The following is a 27,547-nucleotide window of genomic DNA, read 5'->3' on the forward strand; positions in this document are numbered from 1 at the left end:
TGTTTCATTGATGGTACAGAGAAATGACAACATGTTTCATAGGGGAGATGATTACAATTTCGGCATTCCTTTCTGAGTGACAACTTTAACTTTGATAGAATGGAAAAAGTATGGGCTTGGAGTCAGGAGATAAGTTTTCTGAGTGACCTTAGGGAACAGAGTTAGACACCTCTGAATTCTCATAAATGAAGAAATTGGACTAGATGACCTTTCAGGTCCTTTCAGCTGTATTTGACATTGACAAGCCTGAGCTCTCTGCTTGGACAAAATGCAGTTGTCTCCCTTATTATATTAGTGTCTATTACTCCCAAAGACCCACTGTATGTATATATATATATATATATATATATATATAATATGAAAGGTGGAAATAAGGTAAGACAGCTGAGCTGTTTGGTTTAGAAGGATGGAGCCTCAGTGTTCCAAATGGTGAGGCTCATGCAGCAGGACGCAGACTAGAGCCGAAGCAGACGCAAGTACCACGGGTGGCCTGACAGTGTAGGTAGTGGGCGGGGGCTTATGGATTGATTTATTTAATGGTATTCACTTTTATTGGTACCACACAGTCCAGAACAGGTTGAAAAGGTTTTTCCTTTTCTCTTGGGGAAGCCTATGTGGGAGGATTGAGTGCAGTCAAGCCTTCCTTTGGGAACACAGTGAGAGCAGCTTCAAGAAGCACTTTTGTAAGGAGTGAAGCAAATTGGTGCTGTTTACCACAGGGTAAAGTCTTCCTACAATGCACATAAAGGATGAAATCTACATGCTTATAGAGGAATGACAAATATCCATTTGACCTACCATAACACTGGATAATAAAAGGATTAACTATCAAGTTGGCTAAGAAGTCTGTATGGAGTTTTTTTTCCATAAAATAAAAGACACATTTTTCATTTTCACCAATAACTTTTTTGATTTGGATATTTTGAGTATGTCGGCTATCTCCCAAGTGATATAATGTTATTCTCAATTATTGTCTCAATTTGATTACTATCAACTTCAACTGGTCCACCTGACCATGGAGCTTCGTCCAGAGAGAAACCTCCAGCACAAAACTTCACAAACCACTTTTGACAGCACCTTCTCCATACACTGCACAAATCTTTTTTTGCATTTCAGTGGTTTTTTTACCTTTCTTGAAATAATACAGCATAGTATGCTGAAAATGTTGCTTATTTTCTTCAGACTTCAACATTAAAATGGCTACACAGAAATCACGAATTTTGCTAAGTTGTTTTTTTTTTTAATGCACGCTGATATGACAGCTGTCACAGTGCAGTCTAACAAATTTGTTTCTAATGAAGTTAAAGACTTCATTAGAACTAAGCCACTGTTGGAGCCATCTTATGGAAAAAGCAAACGAACTTTTTGGCCCACCCAATATTTGCCTTTTCTTTTGTGTTGCTCTGTTGTTTTTATCCATGTAGCATAAACACCATGTACATTTCTAGTCTGAGATACATCCTTCAGCATACTCAGTATTGTGTGAAATCTCTGAAGGAATCTCATTCTGTCCCCTCATTTGCAGTTGAGAAAATTGAAGGTGAAAGAGTAACTTTGCCAGAATCATGCTGAGTTAGAATTGGAGTTAGAACTGGAGAATCCAGGTCTGATTACTCATAGACTTTTATTATTGAGAATATAAACCTTGAAAGTATGAAGTATACCCACAAAAATTTCCGAAAAGGTAACAATTTTAGTGAATGACATTAAATCCTTTTTTCCCTCGTAGGAATCCTCCCCAAAGCCTTTGTTCTTCAGTAACTTCTGAAAGTAGCATTCTGCTAATAGATATGAGTCCATATCACATTCTTTATCAGATTCTTGGACTGTGATATAAAACAATGTTAAGCAAAAGAAGGATAATAATGTAAAGTTTCTATATATTAAGAATCTAGAAAATTCTCTTATTACAGGGTAAGATTGTGTAACACTGAAATATGTTGGTTTTGAACCGAAATTTCAGTTTTAACTCATCAGAGAATGTGATAAAGGGAAGAAAAGAATTCCTGGTTATTTGCTGTGCATTAGTGATTACATGCAGTTTTTTTTTGTTTTCATTTTACAAAATTATTTTGAACAGTGTCTTAATTTTTTTTTTAATAACTAAGAGGCCTAATTTATCTTTAAATGTGAACATGTTGGGAATGTTTCTGATCACGAAAAAATGGTATCAGGATCTGAGGATGGGCGAAGCTGTTGAATGCATTGAGACAGTGGAACATATTAATATTTTAATATTGCTGTTGGTCACAGTGATTGGACATTGTGATCATTTAAGATACACTGTACAATTCAATCCATTCCCTGTGCTATTAATGTGGAGAAGTGGAGTATGTGGCATGCTGATTTGAGACCTACATTCTCTGTTTGCAAATCTCTTAATTATGCTGAGCAGTTAAAACTATATGGATTACATACTTTGTTCTTGTTTTTATAGGAAATATGCAAATTAATGTGTAAGAGAGCTTGCCTTCTTTCTTATAAGGGTTTAGGAAAATTCTTCGATTTTGCGAGAAAGAGGATTTAATAATGTCTCTGGAGAACTAAACTAGCCAACAGAAAAGATGGCATCAAGTTATAAACCCTTGCCCAAAAAAAAAAAAAAGAGAGAGAGAGGCTTTTCTTTCTCTTTTAGATTATCTTAATTTTAATTTTTTTCAGATAAACCTTTAAATGTGAGTTTAACATACATTAAGAAAAGTATACCAATCATGAGATAGAGCTTGATAAATACATACAAAGTGAGCACCCTGTGTTAACCTCATCTAAATCAAGAAATGAACACCAGAAACACCCTGATGTATCTTCTCAGACATTACCCCTTCCAGCAATGTGGCCATAATCCTGATTTAGGTTAGTGTTGCCTTCTTCTGAGTTTTATATGAATATAATCATTTAATATCTTCTCTTTTGTATCTGGCTTCTTTTGCTTTTTTTTTTTTTCCCTGTGAAATTCATCCATGTTGTTGCATATAACAATAGCTCTTTTCATTATTGTGTGTAATCCATTTTATGAACATTCAGATTGCTTCCAATTTTTACGTATTAAAAATAAGTCTACCATGAACATTTTAGTGTATTTTTTTGTGTTCATATGTGTACATTTCTGTTGAGTGTATCCCTGGGAGCAGAGTGGCTGGATTGCAGGGCATGTGTGTGTCTAGCTTTTGTGTATAGTGTCAAACAGTTTTCCAAAGTATTTGTACTAATTGACATAAGGACTTGTAGTCTTTAAGAGTTCCAGATGGTCCGCATCCTTGCCAGTACTTGATTTTAACAGTTTTTTTATTTTTGTTTTCATTTCAGCCATACTGGTGGGTAGATAGCAGTATCTCAATGTGGCTTTAATTTGTATTTCTCTGGTGACTGATGATGGCCGCTTCATGTATCTGTTGGTCATTTGGATGTTCTCTTTTACTGACAGGCAAAATTAGGTTGTCTTTTTATATTATTATTTATTTTAGTGGTTTTTACAATATATTCTGGATAACCTTTTATCTGATTAAAGTTTTATCAGTTTAAAGTCAATTGCTCTCTCCCCTTCTGAACAATACAAGGATCTTTGAAACACTTTTAGCTCTTATTCTCCATTCCCATTTATATGATAATACTGATCAGAAGTTTAGTTCCACCTTTTAACCCCCTACATTTAGTATTGATATTAAAGTTTTATATAATATTTTAAATATTATTCATTTACCAATATCTTTGCTCACTCTTTCGTATCAGTTCTTCCTGAAGTTCATCCTTTAAAGTTCCTTTAATGTACTTACAGAGCTCTTTAGTGAGGCAGTGCTTTATTTTACTTTAGAAAGATAATTTTGTTTGATATTATTTCTGTGTCTTATGACTTTTATTTTTTTGTTTGCGAAGTCTACCGCAAATCTAATTGTCAGTCTTTTATAGGTGATTTGTCGCTGAAAAGCTCTAGAAAACCCTTAGCCATGATCTCCTCAAATATGACCTTTCCCCCGGCATCGCTCTTGTAGGGATCTCAAGTATGTTGAACCTTCTTTTCTCTCTGTCTCTTAGTCTCTTTTTAATTTTATTTTATTAAAAAAATATTTTTTTGTTTCTCTGTGCTTCAGTCTGGCTCTTTTGCTTTTTTTCCAATCTATATTCCAGTTTAATCTCTTTTCACTGGGTCTAATCTCTTGTGTAATGTATTCATTTTTTTTTCAATTATTATAGTTAGTAGTTTTTAAAATTTACTGGCATTCCTTTATGACATCTTGTTTGTCATGCTTTTAATTCTGTTTTAAGGATTTTGAACATGATAAAAATAGTTATTTTATATTCTGTGTGTCAATACTACATTGTGCTTTGTAATTCTGAATTTTGTACTTGGCAGGATTTATCTGTGGGATTCCTTAGGCGGCCTGTTTTGAGAGCACCTTTCTCCAGACAGGATTTATGTTTCCTTTTCGCCAGGTGTTGAGGGGTGGGGGGGGGGGGGGGGGTGCTACCAACCTAAGACCACCTTCTGTTAATCTCTTGGTTTAGCGTTTGCTTGACCATACTGGTATGTAAAGTAAAATTCTAAATCCTCAGGAGGGTCCGCCTGTTGATACAGATTCTCAGGGGAGACTTTTTTCCCCCCCACTCAGCATTTTGGAAAAGCCGTAGGTTTTTTTGGTTGGTTGGTTGGTTTGTTTTTTACTTCCATCAGATTTCTTTTGTCTACCTTTTGTGGGCGTTACCTTTCCAGGGTTCTGACTTTGTGTGTGTTGGGAGTTTCCAACAACTCCCTATCTACCCCTGTAACTGGTGACTTGAAGAAAACCTGGTTTCTAATTTAGCAATTGTTTTCTTCACAACATTGAGCTCATTCGTTTTCAGAAAACGAGGCAACTTTCATTTTTTTCTTTTGATCCTACTCATCCTGGTAAATTGACTATGAGTCTTGCATAAATTTTAAGCTGTTTATATTCTTTGTGATGCAGTTAAATGTTTAGGGTGTTTTTTTTTTTTTAATTACTCAAAAGTATTTCTTCAGTATCTTTCAGTAATGATATGATCTAAATAATGACTTTATATTAAGAGGAATGCATGTTTAGATTCCTCTTTTGAGCCCTAGCTACAAATTTTTGTCTTTAAACTGAGTCAGAATCCTAGTGCTTCAGTTGGTTGCTCTGTTCTGACTTCTGAAAACACTGATGGCTTACTGGTTTATCAGGTACATCTTGACTTTTGTGCCATAGCAAAGGCCAACACTTGTTGAATGTACAATGTCCTTTTTCCAGTTCTGTAGGAAGGTGTTAGTGAACACTTACAAGAACAAACAGATTTGATTAATGTAATAAATCATCTGCAAAAAGCTTGAAATATTTTTTCCTGCTTTCATAAACCGGGGCAGGGGGTAGCAGAGGTAATAAATAACTGTTAAACTTGAAATCGAAGAAAGTAATTTGCTTTTGGCAGAAGGCCTTTCCAAAACCCTTTCTGTAGTTTTTAGCCACATGAGTGAAAAATTAGCAGTAAATGTATGTTATCTTACTGCTTCCCATTTCCAGTTTTTTTTCCCCCCTAAACTTAATAGCAACTCCAAAGGTACTAGTTTAGGCCTTCTTTCTCTTCTCCCACTCCCCTTTTTATTTAAAACATAGGGTCATCTATTATATTGGACCAGCAGGAATCAGTTTAAAGAGGTTGAGAGCTGTTTTAGATTAATGGCTTTGCAACTTGGAAAGAGCCCACTGGAGTCACAGTCCTGCTTATCTTGGAGTAAGTTTTAAAAACTTAGCTATTGAGAATTGTTTCTATGAACTGCCAAATTGAAAGTTGGAGTGAAGAAAAACTTTACCCTGCTCCACATACCCCCCAATTCTTGTCGGTATGCTTTATGGCGGTCTTGTCGTTTGGAGGATGCAGAGTCCACAGGATAAAAAGCTTTTCCTGACAGTCGGTAAAGAATGCTGCTTTGGGTTTACATGGACTTTACAGTGTTTTTCCTCAAAGTTCTCAGTTTTTCATTGTAATAGATAAGATATTTTTTTATTTATTGTTTTAAAGTGATAGTCATTTATTACATCTTAACTTCTTCATTAGAAAACATAGGCCTTCTTTTTTCCTTCTCCCATTTGTAGGATTGCACAACCTTTCAGTTAAACAAAACCAAAATTGTTCACTTGCTCACAGTTTCCACCCCCTTGAAATAAGCCACATAGCTCCCTTTGGGCGTGCCAGGCCTTAGACTGCTGCCCCAAGTCACTTGATCCTCCTTATCGCAAGCCACTCTGAGCTCCTTAAGCTGTCTTTCCATCTGCTTTCTTAGCTCCTCCTTTTCCTTCTTCCACCCAGTTTTTGTGCTGCTCCAGTCACCTTCCTCCCAAAGGCTCAAGAGCAGTTCCCATGAGCTGCTTTTTCTTTCCCTTTTCTTTCAATATTCTGGGGAAGGGATTTATACACTGTCCAAAGATACATGTTTCATTGAGGAATTCCTACATGAGGATTAAACCTCTCAGTTTGAAGATTTTGCAGAGGTTTTTCCTTCTTTTTTTGTCAGAGATTAGGTATTATAGATGTGAATTCAAGAATATAAAATACAGATGGCCTTTGCTTTGTATTCTGAAAAGTTGGCTGTATCGTAATATAACGTATTAAATGCAGGGGAGATTACTATTTAAAAGAACTTGGCAAGGCATCTTTAGAGTAAAGAATTCACAATATAAATAATACTATCTTTCTCTGTTTTACATTTTTTTGGCATTTTCCTATCAATTGTAGTAACGTGAGCAGTAACAGGGTTATCTGTTCTCAGCATTTTTATGTGGCGTCCTTTTCACCTTCCATCAGATTAGCCCAGTTTTCCAATCCCCAAAAGTAACTTTTATATATGTGTTAACATCTTTCTGGGCCAGCGAGCTTGAGAATTTAGGTGTCTTACAAACAGTGCTTGGTGATTAGTTGGTTTTTTCTTTTTTCTTCCCAGTACCTTTCATTAAATCATGCTCATGCTTTTAAGTATTTGACCTCATAGTACTGGTGTTACAGGTTGACCGTGTTTTTGTTTTTTGACCTTGATATTAACCTAGAACATTCTTATACTCCTCTGATGATGTGTGGTGACAGATTACAGTTTGAATGGCTTCAAAATAATCGATCTTAATTATTTCTAAGTCATTGATTGGTTAGTGCAGTTTAAGCAAGCATTGTTCCAAAAACAGATACAAATGGCTTCTGAGTTATTTTCTTAGCATACAAGTAACAACTTAGGGTGTGAAAGCAAAAGCACATGACACAAAAGAGTGTTTTGGTGGATTGTAGATTGTAGGGTTCCTGTAGCTTAAATTATACCAGTCACTATAAACTGTTAACTAGTGACAATTTTGATTTCCCTTTTGTATTAGTTGCAATGTGCAATCCTTTCATTTAAAGTAAAGCCATGTGTAAAACTACCAGTTTATTAAGAAATATGTTGTTTTTGTATATCTTTCTGTCAGGATTGTACATACATACCACCCTCTCCCCCAAATACCTACTCGTCATTTTAAGTCCAAGCTCCAATTGTAACTTCCCTGGAACCTTTCAAACTGACTCCTTTCTGAGTCTGTAATACATGTATTATAACACAGTAACACAGTACGCTATAGAATTGTTTAAGAAGCAGTCTCTTCCTGCTCCTCTCCCAGCTGACTAAATTGCCATTAGCTTAGGATCAGGGATAATGTCTCATCCATATTTTGCATTCTCCACTATACTACTCCCTCAGTTGTAGCACATAAGAGGTGTTGAATGAATTGTTGCTCAAAGAATAAATGAATTTAAGCAGAAAGTAGAAAGATTTGCTGATAAATTGACTTACCAATTAGATTTAAAGATAACATTTTTTAATCTAAAATCAGAGTAGATTAAAATCAGTAGACCCATAGATTTGGCACAGAATAAGTTATCCTCCAACTGTAGTAATATTTGGGGGCAGAAAATGTGACTCAGTAAACCTAACTGCCCCTGAAATGCAAAGAAGAGAGGTGTTTACAGGCCATTTCTGTTTTTGCGTTTGTCTTCATTCTCATTCAACCTCCCATCATGACTGAGAAAATAGAAAGGTGGCAAATCTACCAACCATCCAAAAATAATTTCACTGAGGGCAGGTGGAACTGGAAGCGTTGAGGAATGGAAGTGAAGATGGGGAGAAAATTTCTAAACCTGTCTCTTGCCCTGGCTTGGAAAGAGCTTATGTTAGTATTTGGGGACACAAAGCTTTAGTTTTAGAGGATGGGATGTGATTCTCATCATGAGGAGATAGCCCATTTTCTAGAGCTTGACATTAGAGAAGTAAGATTAGTCCTAAAAGTCATGTGATCTGTCAGCTTTGTCACCTATTTTATAGCAGTGTTTGAAGGTAAGTACTTGAATTTTTTGGATGAGAATACTTAAATTTCCCAAGATTTAAAAATTTTTGGAATTTGTCTTTTATTGGGTAAATTATTTGAAATGTGAAACATATTTGTCCAACTAAGATTTTTGTCTCATATTTATAAAAAGCAGCAATTAAAAAATGCCTCCCTAGTCCTGTGCCCTTAGAGCCGATCAAGGCAAAAGTAATATTTTTTTACTTTAAATAATTTTTTATTTTCAATTACAGTTGACATACATTATGTTAGTTTCTGGTATACAACCCAGTAATTAGACTCTGTATAACTTACTAAGTTGTCACCCCAATAAATCTAATACCCATCTGATACCATACATAGTTACTACAGTATTATTTACTGTATTCCCTATGCTGCAAGGGACTGGCTACCACCACTATGGAAGATCAACTGTGCAAGGGCTGACCCCACATAGCAGGACTTACTTCAGTGGGGCTCTAGTGTTCCCCAAGTCCACCCCTTGAGTGTGTTGCTTATGGAGGTGGTTCTAGGGCCTCCCAGGAGGTGGAGGCCAAGGTCAGCTGCCAGCTGTGTGTTGCCCGGGGCCATGTGGCTTGAGCTACAAAGTGACCTTCAGATGGCTGCTACTAGTGCTGGGCTTGAGGGTGCCCAGGAGAGGCCAAACTGCAAACCAAGGCCAGGTAACGCTAGTGCCAGGCCTGGGACCACTTAGCAAGAGCCAGATGCTACTTGCTTCAGAGATTTGGGGAAAGTTTTGAGCATGAACCAAGACAGGCGGTTAGTATGGAAAAGCCACAGGAAACAGCTTAGGTTGGGCACATAAGTTGGGTGGGGCAGGTCTCAGGAAGTCACCAGGGTGGGGCACAAAGTATGTTAGCCAGGTGGATGGAGACTCAGATACGGTGCCAGCCTCCCAGATCTGTAGGGTGAGGAGGACTCTGCAGGGAACACAGGGCTCTGCCAGCAGTTCTGTCTGGGAGAAAGCTGCCCCTGCAGCCCTCGCCCTGAAGTCAGATAATTTAGTTCCTCCATTTGATGTCCCTGGCTTTTCTGAGCTGCTGCCCCGGTGCTGGAGCCCAGGGCAAGTGAGTGCGAGTAAGTCTGTGTGCAGGCTCTTTAGAGGGAACGCCTGGACCTCCAGAAGCCTTTTGTCTCAGCCACAGTCCCTGCTGGATGTCATAGCCAGAAGTTATGAGGACTTCTCTGCCTGGCTAGAACCCCAGCTGGGGGCTTGGTGTGGGGCTGGGGCATTCCATTCCTCAGGAGGTACCTTTGAAGATGAGAAATCCCTCCTAATTTTTTATCTGCCGCACGTAATTATGGAACCAGCCCATTCCACATCTCTGCCACGCCTACCAGTCTCCACTTGGCTTCTTCTTTGTATCTTTACTTGCAGGACTTCTGTTCAGCTAGATTTCAGGTGGTTCTGATGATGGTGGTTCTGTAGTTTAGTTCTAATTTAGTTGTGAGAGTGTTCAAGTACCGTGTTTACATACGCCACCATCTTGACTAGAGAGGATTACAAAAAGTATTTTTAACAAAAGATTATATGTGTCATGAATGTATTCATATTACATTTTAGTTTTACTTATTTTCTGTTGTTTTTGGACTTTTTTCCAATGCAGGAATTATTTGTGAATTCAGTTTTTTAAAAAGAAGATATATAATACTCTTCACTTTTTATTCTGTACTGCTATTGTTGTTGTTTTAATGTAATCTTTTCCTTCCTCTAGAGGTGGTTAATAAAATATGTTGTTTTTGGAAGTATTATGCCACAATAGAGTCAAAGCCACACACTGTTTTTTCACGTCAAGTTTGGCAACCTTCAGATACAGTACAAGCTCACTAGTTTCGTTAATTTTTGTTTTAAATGGGGATCATGCCTAACCTTCGGACCTAATGACTTACTGAATTTCAACCTCAGCCTTTTTTATCCAGAAGGAAACCTATTTGAACACTAACCAGATTTCACTTATCCCCAGCCTTGCCTTTTCTATAATATCTTACTCTTTAAATCCTGGATTATTTCTTTTAAGAAATAACCATCTATCAAATATTAAATAGGCCAAGGACATTATTCATTTACTATCTATAGTATTTTTGGAACTTGCCCTGTAGTAGGTAGGTAGGTCCTGAGGGGCCCTGTCCTCCAGTTGCGCACAGCACGTGTGGGAGTTACAGCAGAGAAGACACTTGTGAGTCAGTGTGTCATGAGTGCGGTGTTGGAGGTAAGCCAGGGGACTGTGGGATTTGAGGCTTTAAACTTCAGGGTGGAGGCTTTCCTTCACAAATCCATCTTTGCAAGGGAGGCAAAATGAGGGTATTCCTAAATAGGAAATTATAGAATGTGGCCAGAGGTGCCCACAGACAAGAGTTGCATTTCACCAGCTTGGCGAGGCTCTCGTTTTCTGGAGCATGAGCACCAGGGACAGTATTTTGATCACGGAGTTATCCATGTTGTATTCTCACTTCCAAGAACAACTATTTTGGGAGAAAAAAAGCCATGAAAGAGTAAGAGCTACTCCTCAGCACTCCTGTGTTCCTAGGACCATCTCTGACTTCGGTTTTATAACTCCAGGGTGGCAGACTGTTCTGTGATGATTACTCCTACGTAGAACACACACATCTCTTACCACCACAGCTTTGGTTTGTTTTTGATCCAGGCCTTTTTTTCTACCCTTGAGAGTTGCTCCCTCAGCTGCGTCTCTTGTACTATTTGGTTGCCCCACAACTCTTTGTTAACCCAGAGACCCTCCACACTGCATAAAATTAACCTGTTATAAACATCACTTGTGATGAAAAATCTCTTCTCTGTTTTTTCTCTCCATTGCCATTAGTCGTATGGCCTACTTGTTTAACCTTTTGGAATCTCAGTATTCTCATCTATGAAAGGAGGCTAATAGTACTGTGTGACTGGGTTGTGGGTGGTCCGTGAGAAAAGTCTATAAAAGCAGTGTGCCTTATTCCAGTGGAACTGTTCGACTGCTTAGCAGCAGTCACTTCAATGAGAACACAAAGGTTTGCACACAGTTGACTTTTAATCTCTTTTTAATTTCATGCCTTTTAATATGCCCAATGATCATCTCCCATCCTCTATTTTTCTGACACTTGGCTTTCCTTTCTGATGCATGTTCAGCTGTAGTTCCCTCCCACCCCCAAGTGATTGTTACTGAGTAGCCGGTACCCACGCATATCCATTCAGCAGACATGGATGGTTTCCATGTGCTAGGCATTGAATACAGAGGTGCTCTGGTTCAAGCAAGGGAAACCCATGGAAACAGCCAGCTGGTATGAGGAGCTCTGGAATTCTGTTGTTTAAAGCATTATGGAGACACATGAAGGAGCTTTAAATTTCTTTAGAGTAGATCAGAAAAGTAGGTTACATTTTAAGTGGGCCTTGAATTCTCACTTGGTGGATAAAAGGAAGATCTAGCTGGGCAATGGGAGCCGTTTATAAAAAGGCAGATGAAGATACAAGTAGATAAGGTGTAAGTAGTCTCCATGAAGTCAAAAGTCTGTGCTTTCCTCCTGTACCACCCCAGTTCTGTCCTAGCAGACAGGCAAACAGAAAACAACTAGCCCCCCTTTTTTTAAGATGTAAAAAGCTGCTTGTCTCAGTAGTGAAATAAGAGTTCTGCTTTGCTTTTGATGTTATTTTCTTTGCACGTACCAAATGAGTAAGGACAGCACAGAACCTTAGAAGCAGAATGTGAATGTACATATTCTTGAACTGCCTTGAACTAGCAGTTTTTCCTCTACTTCCTATATTTCTTTCCTTTGATCACTTACTACATGCCAGGCACTTTGCAGTGGTTATCTCTTTTAATTCACACAGCTTTATAAGTTAAGATTTTTCTTGGTTTTTACAGATGAGAGCACACAGTCAAAGGAGTTTTAAAAACCAAAACCAAAAAAAAAACTTGTTTGAGATGCATGGCCTATAAGTGGGGGAGCTCGTCCTGGGAGCCAGCATTATCTCCCATTATCTCCAAAACTTCAGTTCTTTTTATCCTAAAATGAAGAGCAGAACCGCGGCCCAGGAGCCTTAGACTAGGCCCAGCCAGTAAATTACTGACCGTTGGATGACTGCAGCCAAACTTTCTAAGTAGTATTTCCTTCACCTAAGAAAGAGAGCAGTTGGAGCAGATGAGGCTACATTTCCTTTTAACTTTGTGGTTTCTTCTTAGGCCCCTCCATCTATTTCATTCATATTTGACCATTTTGTGCAACCAAGTGTAATTTATGTGATGCAGTGGAGAATGTTCTAATGCACAGGATGCAAAAGTATGACTGTTTGGAGTTGTTTTAAATCACTTTTAAAATCAAAAATAGTGATTGCCTCTGGAGAAGTGGGAGCGGAGATTGCCTGGGATGAAGCATGAGAGAACTTTCTGGGGTGAAAGTGATGTTCTACGCATATATCTTGATAGAAGTTTGGGTTATACAAGTGCACACTTACATTTCTGCATTGCATTGTATGTAAATTTTATATCAAAAGGAAAAAAGCCATAAATATTGAACTCTAGATAATCATATGCATGCTGAAGTATTTGGGGGGAAGTATACTGGTGCCTGTAATTTACTGTAAAATTCACTAAAAATGAGGTAGATTATAGATGGATAGAGGGATGGCTAGATGAAGAGCTATATATAAAATAAGTATATTTTATTTTATATATACTTATTACAAGTGTTTTTATTAACAAGTGTTAATGTACTATACTTATTTTATATATAGTGTTAATGGCAGAATCTAGGTAGTACATATGGTTCTTACTAAAATTCTTTCAAATTTTCTGTATATTTTAAACTTTTAATAATAAGATAAATATATATAAAATTAAAAATATTATTATAATTGTTGCAGAGAATATTGCTTTTAAAATTGGTAGACATTTTTATATCAACAGCCTTCCCTGCTCCTGAAGGGTCTTTGTTAATGCTGCCCCAGTCTCTGGTTAGAATGTCATGAGTTTAAGTGACATAATTTAAACATCTCAAGGAGACCTTTTCTTTCCTTAGCCAACCTGTAGGCTGGGAGGTTCCTTTCCTTAAACATGTCAATGTCGTCTGAATGTCCCACAGAGCTGAAGCGTGCCAAGCAAAGCTCATTGCCGTGGCTGTTTGAGTCACTAATAGTTATAGTTCTAGAAGTTAGTGTCACCATCAGCCAAAGATTGAACTTCTTCTCTCTTCCCCCTTCCACTCCAAATATACCCTTGATCAGATGATGTTAAGAAAATAGCCCTTTTTTTGGTTTTGTGCTTTGTTTTGAGCCTGTCACACGTTTAAGATGTCTTGGGTTTCTCTAACAAATCACACGGTGCTTTCACAGCATTGCAGACAGCTTCTCATTGTGCTGGTCAGAGTTCTGGCACTTGAGAGCGTCTTCATTCTGAAGCTTATAGAATGCTGGTCTTGTATTTGGAGCAGTTTACCTTTCTCCATTCGTTAAGCCTCAGTCCCTAGTGGTGCCCAAAATAAGTCTTATCCAACTTGTGTTTGAGAATATAAGACAATTAGGAGTGCATGAGCTTTTGTGCAGCAAATGGGACAGCAGTGAATTACGGTTAGATCTATAAATTCAATCATGGGATACTTGCACATAAAAAAGCCAATAAGATAGCTAAAATATGTCTTGAATTATTTCATTTTAAAAATGTCATTTTTCATCCTGGCCGGTGTGGCCCAGTGGATTGAGTGCCAGTTTGATCCACAGGGCACATGCCTGGGTTGCAGGCCAGGTCCCCAGTTGGGGTCACACATTGATGTTTCCCTCCCTCTCTTCCCCTCTCTCTAAAAATAAATAAATACAATCTTTTTTAAAAAGTCCTTTTTCTATTATTTTCATAACAATAATCAATCACAAGTTATTTTACATACTGAAAACAAGTTCGATATTGCATGTTGAAAATAAAACAACAAAATGGCATTTTACAAGATTTAAATGAAACAAATATTTGAAATAAAATTGGAGTTAGAGGACAGGAAGAGAGGGGGATAGAATACTTTTTGAGTTGCACTTGAGCCATACTATAGTTGTCAAACCTCTAGCACTCAGTAAAAGAGGACTTTATTTAAATCCCACAAAACTGATGGGGAGAGGGAAGGAGAAATTTGATTGCTTGAGAGTTCCCCTAAAAGATTGGATCTGTAAATTTACATGAGTCCCTGAAACAAGCAGGTGTATGTGAGTGCCAAATAATGTCTGAACTAACCAAGAAAAACTTGCTTTTCTGCATGACTGTGGTGAAAGTGTTGGTTCCCAACAACTTTTGCATGTATAAGGATTTGTTTTAAAGGTCTAACTACACATTGGGCAAACGACCATGTAGTCCAAAAAGTATTGGCTGGATTTAACAAACTGGGGGCATGTGGATTCCTAAGAATGTTACACCTTGTCTATGCCAATAAATCAAAGTGTCTATTCTTGATTCTAAATCTGATGTCATTGGCAGATTTTTCCTCTTTATTAGAAGGGTGATATTCAGAGGGGAGAATATTTTTTCACGTATTTTGCTCTTTCTGTGATTTGGGGTGTTTAATGGGGTTTTTTTTTTTTCTTTTTTAAGCTATGAAATATTACTGGCAAGTCCCAAGAAAACTAGATCTGGATTTCATTTTGTCTCTTCAACTCTGTGTGATCTTGTGCACATTCCTGACATGTTACAAACAGCTTGTGTCTCTGAATGTGCAGTATCAATTTTCAGTGGTGAAAGCCCCAAAAGGAAACAGGCTGATTCTTCCATGCACAAACAGCTGGGCAGTTGTGGATGGAATTAATTGCTGATATATATTGGCTGTGTTTTTCTTCTCTTGTCATTTCCTTTGCAGCTGTGAAAGTGAAGTTTAACTTGAAAACAGACATTTCCAGCAGTGCAAATCCAAAAAGTATCAAGATGGGGTTCTTCAAATATAGTATCTAACTCTGCTACCTTTGAGTTGTTCAGTTTGGGGAAGAGCAAGCAAATGATTTATAATTGTACATATGGTTGAAAAATAATTAAATCAGGCACTTGAACTATGAAAGGAGTATTTTGGAATGGGTCAGTTTATCTTAAGGTAAGAGTGACCTCATAATTCAATGAAAGGCTAGATCAGTCAGCACTCCCTCCCTAGGATCCTTAAAGAGGGTGTTCAAGGCTCTCTCTCAAAATATCAAGATGGTCAATACTCCAGACTGATTTATTGTTCCAGTGTGAGGGAGTAGCTGTCAATGAGGGTAATGTGACATGTATCATTAAAAATAACATTTTCCTGATTTTTCCCCAAAGCCTTTCTATTGTTTGTTTTAAATTCCATGTAAATTATTATATAGCTTATTTTTTACGTACTTTGGTATTTTACTGAGAAACATTTTTATTTCATGAGTTATAGGAGTTCAATTAAGAGACACTGTTGGTTGTGTTTCTGAATGTGCATATTCAGAAAGTAGTATTAATTAAAATCACTTTGAATGATAATCAGATGTTTGGTAACAGTTTTAATAACTGATAAATTATTTTAGAGACCATTAAAGATTTTAGACATATGTGTACATCCTACTGAATATCTCTTTTGGAAATAAATTTAAAATTTAAATCAGAACTCATGAACTTATTTTTAAAAGTGGGTGATTACAAAATATTTTTCAGAGTATAGCATACATATTAGTGACTTTCATCAAAATAATTTGTGTTCATTTCAATATTCTACCAGAGGGAGACCATAAATCAAATTCCTTAATTTTGAAGGCAGCTCTTGCTAGTTAGTTGTTAAGAAAATGATTTTATTGTCTCCAATTGCCAGGAGAACTAGAGCATTGGTAGAGAAGGGTAAGTAAGACTGATGTTCATGTTCAGGCCCCTTATTTTGGCCAAATGGCCAAAGTAAAGTTCTAGAGTGAGCAGTGTTGCTGACACCTTGAGATATGTAGAAGCTGCTGTTGCTAAACTTAGAAGCTGGCGTGGTTGGACTTCCTTTAGAGTAGTTCACTTCCACCTAACATTCTATTCTGTTGCTTGAGCTCTATGATCTACCTTGCATTTTATCCTTACTTTCTATAAGAGAAAAAAAATGAGTCCATATTTCATTTCATAGCAGGAAAGCTGATCTACAAGCATGAACTTTCCCCCTGTTTCTTTGGAGGACTAACCAATTAATTTTTACTTGGAGGCCCTGAAAAATGTTGTGGCAATATTAACAAGCAGCTCTCTCTCACTGAAGTCTGCCTGGGTGTGTTGTTTCCCCCAGAGTGGGCTCCACCCTGCTCTAACCGCACTGAGTGTGGATATCTCACTGTTTAAAACAAAGTTCATTTTTAGGGCAGCATTGCATCAGAATTGCCACACAAAAACCAGCTTAAGAAATGTACAGCAGCTTCAATTATTTTTGTAAGTAATGGATTGTCTATTGTAATACTGATAGAGCGCAGCTTAGGGGGAAGCCTAGAAAAGATAGATGGTTAATTTTGTGCCAGCTGCTAGTAACATGCAATATTCTTCTTGGGGAGGAGCCTGTGGCTTTATCACTCAACTAAATTTTTTCCTATTCATTTGCTCTTTTTTTTAAAGCAATGTACTCAATTATTTGTGTGGGTTTTTTTATTGTATTGGGGGTGACTTTGACTATTTAAATTAAGGAAAGTACTGGTAGTCTCCTAAATGTCTGAATTATTTAATATAAAAATATTCGAAGTAGTGTTTTGCACTGAATTTATTGGACCCATTAATAGCATAATCTGGCAGCACTGTATTTCGAGACATCATGGCATGAACTTTGTGTGTAAGAGTGGGTTCATTGAATGAAAAAAAAGAGCAGCATCTAAAGAGCCTTTATTTCTGTCATAATGATGCTTTGTCCTGTTGCTGCTGGGTATTTGTCAGAAGAGTTGGGGAAGGCTGCAGCCCCAAAGTTCTGTTCCATGCCTTGTCTGTGCCTCTGTGTTCTTTCTAGAGTTTGTGATGTGAATGGTAAGTTGAACTATAGGAGAATTATTATTATTCAATGAAGTCCATGTTCAGCAAATTTTTCTTTGCAAATGGGGGTCACATATTGGGGTTCTGTTTCCAGCTGGGTTTTAAATGCCTGTGAAATGTTTGATTATGCATTGACCCAAGTGGGCATGTTGAGAGAAAGAGGCTGTGCTTTGTGATGTCTAAGCTATTTTCTTCCTTTCGTGCATTTCATTGTGTACTTTAGTGGGGTAGACACACCCCATTCCGTACAAGAAAGTTGAACCACTTGCCCCAGATGAAATCAGAACTGAATGTTGAAATGGGTAGATTTCAGTAAAGTTTGCAGGAGTGACATTGTGTCATCTGTTTTGAACTTAGGCTTTTTAGCATTTCCTTGCTTCATCTTCCTCTTTGTAACTTGGTAGTAATTGTATTTAGCAATTTTCTAACATCATAAGGATATGAGAATAAAGCAAAATCATTGTATCATAGAAAAAAACACTGGCCTGGGAATCAAGAGGCTATTTCTTTGGACACTATAGTTTCTTCACCTGTAAAATTAGGAATTTGGGTTAGCTCTCTAAGATCTCTTCCAGCTTAAAATACCCTTATATTCTTTGTAAAGACACATGCCTATTCCAGAAATACTAAAAGGAATGTATTAGAATAGAGGAGAAATGTTTAGATACTAACCCAGAATCATTCTTATAAATGACATGAAAACTAAAGCTTTGCTTTAAATAGTGTATGTGTATCAAAAATTTTGGAAATTTGCTTCTTAATATCTGAGCAGTAGAATTAGCTATATAAATCATCTCCTTAACCAGGAAGTAATTTTCAAGTTGAAACCAGGTGAACCTCTTGTCACAAGTGTTGTGTAGACATTTCACTAAACATTGCCTTGACTCAGTGTAAATAATGATTAGTTGCGTCACCTTTGGTAAGTGGCTTTAAAACTTGTCTTTGGCCTCAGCCAAGTAACTCAGTCAGAGCATCATCCTGATATGTCACGGTTGTGGGTTTCATCCCTCATCAGGGCACATACAAGAATCAACCAAATGGAACAGTAAGTCAGCATTTCTCTCTCTTTCTCTCTCTCTCTCTCTCTCAGCAAATTAAAAAACAAACTTTTTTTCATTGTATTTAGAGTCATGACCCAATACATACACCACATGCATACCACTTAATCTCTGGAATGAATTTCTCTTACAGCAGAGAAACTGCTGCTATTTTCTGTTCTATTTTATTTTTTTAAGTGTCGGTTTCCATCTCCTGAGCTAGATGATTTCTACGGTCCCTTTCAACTGTAGGAGAATACAGTTACTCTTAGACTTTCACAGTTGCTCTAGAGCAAAATGTACCAACGAGTTTGCTGTTAAATATTGAAATTAGAAGATTTTTCTAAATAGATTTTATTTGTAACTTTTGTAGAAAGTCAATAGTTAATATCCCCAGTAATACTTATTTTTCCTTATAGTAATTAGGTAATATAATGAAAATGGGGTGAAATATTTTTCACCAAGCTTTATAGAACTGCCCCCACACCCCCTCTGTTTATTCCAGTATGCTGTACAAATTTTATATTATTTATGCTGACTGTATTAATGAAAACTAAGACACATGCCATGGCATAAAAAAAAATTGGGGTAGTCTTTTCTAGAGAATTAGATATAATGTGTCATGTAGATCGAATGACCCTTGATAGACCCCATTTTTATCCTCCTCACCAGAGTTTTTCCAAGGCTCCACAGAAGTTCCCTTTTCTGCTTTAATACACTTTTAAAAAGTATTAATTTTATCACTTTAAAAATACGCATGGTAAAACTATGCAACAGTACAAAGGGCATATGACAAAATGTCTCTTTCCCATCCGAATTCCTGAGCCTTACTTCTAAGGGGTGGGCAGAAGTTTCCTCTTTATATTCCCATAAAATTCCTATGAATATGAGGGACATCTATTTTAAAACTCGAAATAAAATTATACTATGCATACCATTATATATCTACCTCATTCTTGTATCTGTCTCATTCTTTTTAAAAGCTACATCATACTTCAGTATATGGCTAAAATGTACTGTAATTTATTTATACCACCTCTTGATATCTGGATTATTTCCAAGTTTTCCCCTTTTCTCCCCTGTCAGATATATTTATACTATTAGTCTTCTCTTTTACCTCCCTTTTGGGACAGAACCCAGAACCCAGGTGCTACAGGAAAGGGGTGATAGCTCTGTTTGGGAACGGAGAAACCCCTCCCCAGTTTCTCCTCTAGGGCACCGCCGGGAGGCCTCGACTCTCACGGCCGCCCACGGGTAGGTGAGAACTGCCCGGGGAGTCATTTTTCGGGGGAGTAAAGAGGCAATGTTGGGTTCAGAGTTCAGTAACTTGAGTATGAGGTTATGGGCAGATAACCTAACCTCCTTATTCCTCCGTTATACCATCAATAAAATGAGAGGTTGGAATACATGAGTTGTAATGTTCCTTCCAACCGTAATATTTACCTAGTATTTTTTTGTTGGAATATTGATTGAAGCTATATAACCTAAATTATATGAAATTTCTGTTATTTAAATTGAAAACATCTTTAGTATATATTGTGTGGTCTGTAATTTATTTGACCTACCATATGGCCTAAGCTATTTGAAAGTTTAAGGATATTGAAAAAAGGGAAGTTGAATATTATACTGTATTTTACATAAACTCTCTTTTGTAAAATGTCAATTTTGAAAGCATAAAACCCATTCAGAGGTAAAAGCAAAATTTTTTATCAAGCTTGAATACTTGAAGAAAAGATTCCAAGTGAGGTGATGTTTGTTTTTAAAATGGATCCTTGCAATTTTCAGTGAATCTAACCATTCAAAGCTAATCTTAAGAGCTTTGAAAGTTGGCTTCAGCCCCCTTATTTAAATTGTTTTCACATTCTAGCTCTCTAGTCCATCTTCTTGTTTCACTGAATGCTAAAATTGATATTGCCTGGCATAGCTAACGTTTTCTGATTTGGTACTGAGGAAGCCGCCTTAGAGGTGAGTTGTACACCATCATCCTGCCAGCAAAATTATCAAGTTACACAGCAAAGTTATAAAGTAATCACATGGGTTGTTTAGCCCTTGCCTGTTACACAGTTTTATTCTTGTAATTCTGTCAAATGACAGCCATCCTGAAAGCACAATGTTTAAGAATGTCAACATTCGATTTGTATGATTTCAACAGGAAGATAGAAAGACATTATGTTGGTCTGGAGGCAGGGAGTCTGTGTGTGTTTATGGAATGGATACCCTGGCTTCTTGGCCGAAAGCTTGGCATACTTTGAATAAGTATACTTTTCTAAAACCTGAGCTATTATTTATTATCCAAGTAATGTTAGATAGTTATACTACTGGTATTCCATGTTTTATATCAATTGTTTGACATAAGGCTCAGTTTATCAAAACATATAGAAGACCTTCTAGGACCCAAGCTCTGCATTAAATGGTGGGACCACCTAGATGGCACAGACTCATTTGCATCTACTGAAATGACAGCCGGTTCTGTTTCTTTCATTGTTGGAGTTTTATGGTATCCACTGGTAAGTGGAATGGGACAGAGAAGCTTCTTCAAATATGAGTCTGTGAAAATTGATGAAAACAAAGCATGTTTTCGTTAATTAAAAAGGGGGCCTTCCTGTCTTGTTAGGGCACTGTCAGTTACTGTGCGGGCAACATTCTTCTGTGAGTGGTTCTACTAGTGTGACATCGGTTTTTCACTAACCAAATTCTGAATGAAATAAAGTTGTGATGCTTGGACTAATTGAGTCTCAATTTTAGCCTACTAAAGTATATCTGAGATATAAAAAACCTGGTGCCGTTGTTGTACCTCAGATATTTTAATGACTTAAACAATTGCTTGTATGAAATTAACCTTGAAAATGGTCACAGTATGTCTTGATGCCACATCCTGATAGCTTCTTTGTCAAGTTACCCCATCCATTGTGGTATTTAAGGAAATTTACTATAGTTAGAAATATACAGGATATTGCTGCCTACAGGATGTTGAACAAACTTTGTATAAAACATTTTAAATCATCTTAGGAAAACAGTCCTATGATAGCAAAAATCAGTCAAAGAGATTGTACTTTGAGCTGAAGAAAAAAGCTGTTTAAACAAAAAAGAAGAAAAGTTTAATCATTATACTGGCCTATTATGCAGTCCCAGAAGGGACTGACGTTTCTCCTTCAGAGCCCACCCAGCCCTTGGCTAGGGTCCTGTGACACACAGTGGGAATTCACTTCCTATCAGGAAACGCTGCTTTTCAATGTATTATCTTGTTGAGACAACCACAGTGAACAATAGGCTATTAATGTATTAGAACAACAAGTGTCATAACTAAGCCAATATTTGCTTTGTTTTGAGTGTTATACTAAAAAAAAAAAAGAGAGACTTTGGCTGGGCTTCAGAATACATTTGTGCACTTGACCATCAGTGACTACTAGACATAAAAGCCATGACAGTTAAAAAGAACAAAAAAGAAAAAGTGCTTTAATAATGGTGATGAACTTTTGCAGGTTTATTGTACTCACTTCCTGTCCACAGACAAAAATAAATTTAAGAATTTCAAATACATCTTTCAGGTATGAAAAATGTCCCTTTAAAAGTCTGCTTTGAGTTTTGGAAGCCACAGCAAGGAACTGGCATAAAAAAAGGAAGCCTCCAACTGAAGTTCTCTTATGAAGTATTAAATCCTCTCATGAGATCATATCACATTCAGTTTTGGATGTGTATATTTAAAATAGTTTGATAATACTGCTTATTTGGGGGCTGACAGCTTTCTAAAAGCTGTTAACTTTTAATAATGATTAGGAAGAAGAAAATTCCATTTAAGGGGTAGCCAGTGAATATCAAGTCATTACTATAATTATGTGATAAGAGTACAATAAAATTTCAGAGCTGGAAGGTAAACCTAGAGGTCATCTGGTCAAATCACCTCACTTTATACATGAAGAATTTTAGACCTTACCTGTTCATTGAAATCTTCCTTTTATTCTCTTTAATCCCAAATTCTATTTATTAGCAATCCTCAACAGTTCTTAGAAATCTCATATTTTTCTTTTATTTGGCAATTGTCATAAACTTTTACTGTCAGTCATCTTTGCATGTGGTCATGATTTAGTTCTGTCATTTATTAAACTGGAAAGTCATTAAGGGAAGGGTCTAGACCTGTACTTTACATTTCTGTATATCCTTTTCTTAACTGCTAATTTAGTGCTTGCTGATTGATTGAATTGTAGTTTGCGGGGTTAAGATGACATTTTTGTAGTAGTATTTGTACCTAATCTGAAAACACAGCAGTAAGTATATATTTTTTTAAATTGTTCTTTTGACACCTTTATACTTTCTTGTGATTACTTTTCAGTCAGCTTAAGACATCTTATATGCTGATCACAATGTTTTTTCCTCAGCCATTTTGGATACCTGGTCATTCTGATCAAACCATGGTTAGCCCAGTTTTCAAGGATTGCTATAGGTTCTCTGCCCTAGTTTATTCTAAAATGAGTAGAGAATGAGATATGAGTCAGCAGCCCTACTCACCTCACTCAGTTTAATAAGCCCTTATTGAGGAGCTTTAAGTGGACAGTGAAGAAAGGAAAAAGATGTTGGCCCGGCTATTGAAGCAGACACACATACTCAAATAATTTAAAAGCACCGCAACTATGACAAAGTGCTTTGGGTACACGAAGGGGAAACAAAGGCTAATAGATGGAGGAGATTGGGAAAGCCATAAGGTAGGACATGGCTTTTGAATTAAGACCTCCAAGTGTGGGTTCAGATTTGGATTATGAAGATGAGAGGGGAAAACAGCCCAAGTGTGTGAGAAGTAAGGTGAACAAAGCCTCAGTCAGGGAAATGGCTTTTGTTTGGGAGAGTCATCATTTTCCTCTCTGTCTCAGGGGGATAGTCTTGAAGCCTTTTTCATCCTATTTTTAGATCCTGAATTTTAGAACCCCCTGGGATGATTCTTAAGTTTTGTTTTTTTGTTTTTAAGGTAGGACTCTAGTATGCTTTTTCTTTTCCCTTGAGGGAGGCACTAAGAAAATGGTATCGTGGTAAATTATAGTAGGTAGCTGTGGGCTTCTCCGTTGTAATCAGGAACGCCAAGGGTTCTAGAATCCATAGTACATTTTAGATGTTTGAAAAACACTTTACCCCCATTTACAACTCAGTAGAACCCATTCCTGACAATGGAGATCAAAAGTAGACACAAAATATTTACTAAACTCTGGAGAGCTACTTAAGTTACTAAGCTCCATGAAGATTGCTTTTTATTTAACAGTAAAGTACTTGATGTAGGCTTTAAGTCCAGCTAAATAAACACTGTAGAGCTAAGCTGTGAGTCTAGTCTTTGTGAGCCTCAGAACAACAAGAATCCTACTGCAAGCGTGAATTTAAAATATAACAAGCAATTCAAATGGACCCCATTAGGCTTGAGTGAGGGGACACAAAAAGCTGTCATGTAGTTTACTCTCTCCAGTGAATTACCAGGAAAGCTTAAAAGAGAAGCATTCTCACTGTTTTTTCTTTCAGATTTTTATTTCTTTATTTTTAGAGAGGGGAAAGAAGGGAGGAAGAGGGAGAGAAACATTGATGTGAGAGAGAAACATTGACCGGTTGCCTCTCGTATGCACACCCTGACCCGGGACAAAACCACGACCCAGGCATATGCCCTGACCTGGAATTGAACCGGCAACCTCTCACTTTGTGGTATGACGCCCAACCAACTGAGCCACACCAGTCAGAGCTGCATTCTCATTATTTAAAAATGGTATAAATGGCCCGAAAGTCTTATGAAAACACATTTTTAGAAATCTGTTTTGTGTGTTAACCCTGAATGTGTATCTACCAACCCCTTAAAAACAAGAAATCAGAGCTTGAGTCATTAGGTGCTTTTTCATAAAAGTTAACATTTTATTTTAATGTCTGAAATTAGTTTATTGCCAAAATCTTTAGTTAAATGAATTTTTAAATGCAGTTTATGTTTTAAATCTTTTTTTACAATGACAGATCATATGCTGCTCTAGATAATGCAAAAGCCCTGAGTAAGATAAATTGAGGGACTTGGGCAAGTCATATTTTCTTTTGGGACCTGTTTCCTCATTTGGAGAAATGAGGGGATAGGACTGGATATAACATCTTATATCCTATTAATCTCTAACACCTTTAAATATTAAAGGTACTATTCCTGTTTTGGTTCTAATTAGATAATACCAGGGAAAGCAGTATTTATTTCTAGAGAACTGACTTTGATTCTGCATTCATCCATCCACATTGTTATGGTAAAATGTAGGTATTATTTGGATGGAAATTCCATTGGAATGGTATGTTCCATTGGAACAATATGCGTATTAGTTTCCTAGGGCTACCATAGCAGAATAACAGTAATACAAAGTAATAGTGCATGTATTTGTTTCCTAGGGCTACCATAATAAAGTACCACAAAATGAGTGACTAAAAAACAACAGAAACTTCCTCTCTTACAGTCCTTGAGGCCTAAAGTCAAAATTCAGGGTGTCAGCAGGGTTGGTTTCTTCTAAGGGCTCTGAGGGAAAATCTGTTTTATGCCTCTTCCCTAGCTTCCAGTAGTTGCAAGCAGTCCTTGGTGTTCCTAGGCTTATGGATACATCCATTCAACGTCTACATCCATCATCACATGGGTTTTTCCCCTGTGAGTCTGTCTTCTCTGTGTCTCTGTCCACATCTCTCTCACTTTTCTCTTACAAAGACACTAGTCATTGTACAGTATTTAGAGCATGTCTTACTCCAGTATGACCTCATCTTAATTTGATTACAAATTAAGACTATTTTCAAGTAAGATCACATTCTGAGGTAACAACAGATTTTAGGGGACACTTTTAACCCAGTACAATATGTAATATTGATATTGAACTATAGATCCAAAGATGATTAATTCAAAAAAGATAATTTCACAAAAGTGAGTTTTTGGTTTTTGTTTATTGTTGTTTTTACACAAAAACATTTCCAAGGTTGATAAATACCTCTTTTCATGGACTTCCACTTAAAACTGTTATCAGTTTTCTAAAATGACAGGTAGTATTTTTAAAAGTGATTTCCAAGGACTATTATCTGTGCTTAGAAGGTTGCATTTTTCATGGCTTAATACTAGACTTTCCATGGTGGGAGGGAGGGACAGATGAGGTTGTGATGGTCTTGAAATCCTCCTTACTAGCCAAAATCTGAAGGTAGGAACTCCTTCAAACCAAACTTCTTTGCAGTAATGACCTATTGAGTTACCTACAGCTTTTGGATTGACTTTAACAGCTGCATTTTATATGTTAAAGTCATAAAAGCCAAAAATCTTTAGTTGAAATACCTGAAAGAGGAGATCAAGATGAACTCTTGAGATTTACTCGTACCCTGTTTTCTTTAACATTTTATTGGCATATATTTGTATAGTTTTAAAAATAAGGAACATTGTCTCATATATTTTGTACCCTCCCAGCCTCCCTCCCTTCCCTAACTTGTCACAATGACCACATTAGGGGTGGATCTCTTAGAAGTATGGTCCACAGTGACAAATCAACTTTCTAGGTTGGCCTCTTGGGTGAATGTTTGATTTTGCAAAACTCAACTCATTTTTAATAATGAGTTTTGGAGGATTGTTTGCATTTCTTCAGAATTAGGGACCAGAATTTCTTGAGTTCACAAATCCTTGAAAAATAGATAGATGTAAGATTGGAATTTCAGGGAGTTAAGTTTTCTGTATTACTTGTATTCTGATATTCACTTTGGAAAGTTTCCCAGGTTTCTAGTAGATATGCAGTAATATATAAAAGTGAATATGACCTCAAACATTACTCTCAAGAAAATGTCAAAAGCAAGGGCTTTAAATTTTCAAGCTCAGTGCTGGACAAATAATTAATCGACTCTAGTTCTTGAAGTACGTGAGAGTTGATGTTTCTTTAAAAAAGGTAAAAAGATTTTTGCCCAGAAGGACTATGTACCAAATAGTAAAGAAACAAAGACATAAGGTATCTTCAGAAATTGAGAGCAATGAATCTTTCTTTAAAAATCATAATCTCCAGTGATTCCATTTGTTGAAAACTCTCATTTATCATGAGTTGTCAAGTTCTGGATAGTTTCCTGGATCTCAATTTTTTTAATTTCACTGATACCAGGGGATTTCATAATAGAAACTAAATGTCTGAGAGGCACATTTTAATAATCAATTCACTTGTCTTCATCAACTTTCTCGTAGGGGGAAAAAAAGTTCCTCCTTTTGTTTTTTTTTCCCCCCCAACCATTTCCAAAAACTCTATGTTGTAGACAAATGATGACTGAGGGAATATATGTAGAGCATTCACCATATTTTATAAAGATGGGTAAAGGCACCGAGGCATGTGTTTTTTGATTCTGCAAGATATGTGAAGGATTGCCTCTCTATGGTTGATTGGTGGGGTTTTTTCCTTCAAAAATGTTTTTTAGGTTTTATTTATTTTTAGAAGTAGAGGAAGGGAGGGAGAAAGAAAGGGAGAGAAACATCAGTGGTGGTTGCCTCTCACACACCCCCTATGGGGACCTGGCCAGCAACCCAGGCGTGTGCCCTGACTGGGAATTGAAGTGGCGACCCTTTGGTTCGCAGGCCCATGCTCAGTCCACTGAGCCACACCAGCCAGGGCAATCAGTGGTTGACTGTTTTACTCATCATTTTACAAGACTAGACAAGGTCTGTCCAGAATAAGTCCAGCCGTTAATAGGATGGTTTGTGGGACATTGAAGTAACCTGGCAGCCAAGAAAAGTGGACTGGAATGCACATGTGGGAACAGTGAAGCCTTCTCTGTACTAGTCAGTGGGAGCGATAGATGTCGTTGAATGAGCATGTGTACTGTTTGGGCGTCATATTCAAAATGACCGAGGAGGTAGAGCAACAAATCCACATCATATTTTACATTAAGCTTGAATGTTCCTCCATGGAAACTATTCAGATCAATCAGAGACTTTCAGATTTTCAGAGACAATGCAGTGAGTGCAGCACAAATAAAAGTATGGCACAAACACTTCAAAGATGGTCAAGATTCTGTTGAAAGTGATCCATGTTCTGTTAGGCCTGCAACAAGCAGAACACTTGAGAATCTTGAACGTGTATGGGCTGCAATCAACAAAGATTGGCCACTGACAGTGCAAGAACTAGAAGCTGATCTAGGGATTCCAAAAACCACTGTGTCCCAGATTTTGACGCAGTATCTTGGCATGAAATGTGTCACGGCAAAATTCATTCCAAAAAAT

General features: G+C 37.1%; 1 protein-coding gene across 6 annotated transcripts in view; it reads left to right on the top strand.

Annotated features, from left to right (window-relative positions):
* ADD3 (adducin 3) overlaps positions 1-27,547 on the top strand; it is a 117,175-nt gene that overhangs the window by 48,049 nt on the left and 41,579 nt on the right. The window contains exon 1 of one of the 6 annotated variants that reach the window (XM_054581482.1): positions 16,627-16,708. The exons of 4 other annotated variants lie outside the window; for them this stretch is intronic. The gene's annotated coding sequence lies outside the window, so the exon portion shown is untranslated. Of the gene's footprint in view, positions 1-16,626; positions 16,709-18,289; positions 18,339-27,547 lie in introns of those variants that run through there. One more of the 6 variants, XM_054581484.1, reaches the window with a different exon arrangement.

The sequence above is a fragment of the Pteronotus mesoamericanus genome, unplaced genomic scaffold (genome assembly GCF_021234165.1).
Source record: "Pteronotus mesoamericanus isolate MK-2021 breed Mesoamerican mustached bat unplaced genomic scaffold, CSHL_Meso_final contig_657, whole genome shotgun sequence".
Taxonomy (NCBI): Eukaryota; Metazoa; Chordata; class Mammalia; order Chiroptera; family Mormoopidae; genus Pteronotus; species Pteronotus mesoamericanus.